The sequence below is a fragment of the Gekko japonicus genome, unplaced genomic scaffold (assembly GCF_001447785.1).
Source record: "Gekko japonicus isolate JY-2015 unplaced genomic scaffold, Gekko_japonicus_V1.1 scaffold2076, whole genome shotgun sequence".
NCBI lineage: Eukaryota > Metazoa > Chordata > Lepidosauria > Squamata > Gekkonidae > Gekko > Gekko japonicus.
Window position 1 is genome coordinate 222959 of NW_015166482.1, and position 2659 is coordinate 225617.

A 2659-nucleotide genomic window follows, 5' to 3' on the forward strand; every position below is an offset into this window, starting at 1 on the left:
CTCACCACCTCCTGAGGCAGCCAATTCCACTGTGGAACAACTCTTACTCAGGGCTCTTTTGGTAGAAAAAGCCCAACAGGAACTCATTAGCATAACAGGCCACACCCAACAGCAGAAATGTATTAGCATGTTAGGCCACACCCCTGGCAGCACAGCTTATTAGCCTATTAGGCCACACCCCCATGTTACCAGAAGTGTGGTCATCCAGCCACACCCACCTTTTGCTTCTTATTCTGTTTACCTTGTTTGTTGTCAAAACCCAGGGCTTTTTTTGTAGCAGGAACTCCTTCGCATGTTCGGCCACACACCCCTAATGTAGCTGTTGGGTGTGGCTTATTATGCTAATGAGTTCCTGCTGGGCGTGGCCAACTCAGGAGCCAGCCGGAACTCCGTTCCTGTGCGTTCCTGCCCAAAAATACCCCTGCTCTTACTGGAAAAAAGTTTTTCCTAAAAGCCAGCCAGTACCTTCCTGCCCTTAATTTAAATCCATTACTGTGAGTCCTCTTTTCTGCTGCCAGCAGGAACAGCTCCCTCCCCTCCTTGTAAATGACAGCCCTTCAAATACGTAAAAGAGAGCAGTCATGTCGTCGTTCTCTCCCAGCCTCCTCTTCTCCAGACTAAGTATTCCAAAGTCCCTCAGCCTTTCCTCACAGGGCTTGGTCTCCAGACTTCTGCCTGGACCCAATTCAAACTTTCCATTTTCAAAACAGCTGCCTCTCTGCCCGTGGTGAAGAAATAGCACAAGTCTTTAGCCTTCCACTTATTTTTGGTGGGTGCCACGTGGTGGGTGCCACATTGGGGACGCCTGCAATGAACCATAGTTCATTGCAGGCATCCCCAACGTGGCACCCACCAAAACCTTTCCTGGTGCTCGCCAGGTGTTTTTTGTTTGTTTGTTTTAAGAAAGTGGGGGTTTTGGCCAGGTGGGGCTTTTGGCCAGCAAGGCTTCTGGTTGGCCATTGGACATTTCACTGGCTTCACGGAATTTTAGAAATGTGATTTTGGTAGCAGCTGCTACCACACCACAAGGATCTTCACGGCGTGGCTGAAAGTAAGCTGCAGCAGCCATTTTGTGACTGTGCCCACCACACTGTCAGAAGAAGAGAAAGAAGGGATTGGATTTATACCCTGCCCTTCACTACCCAAGGGAGTCTCAGAGCGGCTTACAAACCCCTTTCCCTTCCCCTCCCCACAACAGACACCCTGTGAGGTAGGTGGGGCTGAGAGAGCTCTGACAGAAACTGCTCTTTTTCAAGGACAGCTGTGCCAAAACTAGGGCTTGCCCAAGGTCATCCAGCAGGTGCAAGTGGAGGAGTGAGGAATTAAACCCGGTTCTCCCACAAGTGGAGGAGTGGGGAATCAAACCCGGTTCTCCCAGATTAGAGTCCGCGTACTTAACCACTACACCAAACTGGCTCCAAAGGTGCCCGCAGGCTTAAAAAGGCTGGGGACCCCTGGTTTATTGCATGACTATTATGAGTATAGGCAAGGATTCTTAAACCAAAAATCTTATTTTTAATTATTCTTATTTTTGTTTAATGATTCAAGCCCTTGACCTCCAGAGCATCCCAGCTACGGTATATCGCTGCTGTAATAAAAAAACAAATGCTTGCAAAGCCACATGAGTAAAACATTAACTACCTACATTAGTTTTATTCTTGATTTTTGGATTCCCCTCTTCGGCTGTAAACAATGTGGGGGCAAGAATTGTTGCTACTCTTGTGCAAGCGTGGAATCTGGTCTATTTATTTACTCACTTCATTGATACCTTGCCTTTCTTCCCCAAGGGTGACCCTAAGCTTGTGAATGTTGAGTGACCAGCATTTTGCTCATGTACTGTTAATTCAAAGCAAAGAATAGATGAGAGATATTGTTGCAATGTTGCAATAGCGGTTCTAGTTCAGGTTTCAACAGATTACGCACACTGCACGGAGAAGTTAGTTGTGATTCATCCCTGTCTTCTATAAGCAACAGGACTTGCCCATTCCAACCTTGGTGATCACGCCCCATCAGGAAGGAGAGCGAAAACTAGTTTCTCCATAAGTCAGCTCATGTGAAAGGGATCTAGGTGTTCTGGTTGATCACAAGCTAAACATGAGCCTGCAGTGTGATGTGACGCAATCGAAAGCTAATGCAATCTTAGGATGCATTAACAGAAGCATTGTGTCCAGATCACGGGAGGTGGTAGTTCCACTCTATTCTGCTATGGTCAGGCCTCACCTGGAGTACTGTGTCCAGCTTTGGGCACCACATTTTATGAAGGATGTTGACAAGCTCGAGCGTGTCCAAAAGAGGGCAACCAGGATGGTGAGAGGGTTGGAATCCAAGTCTTATGAGGAAAGGCTGAAAGAGTTGGTTATGTTTAGCCTGGGAAAGAGAAGGCTTAGAGGGGACATGATTGCAGTCTTCAAATAGTTGAAGGGCTGTCATGTAGAAGATGGAGCAGATCTATTCTCTCTTGCTCTGGATTGCAAGACTAGATCTAATGGGTGGAAATTACAAGGGAGTCGATACTGCCTAAATATCAGGAGAAACTTCCTAACTGTAGGAGTGGATGAGCAGTGGAAGAGACTACCTCGGGAGATGGTGGATGCTCCTTCGCCGGACGTTTTCAAGCAGAGGCTGGAAGACCATCTTTCGGGTATGTTGTAGGTAGGGC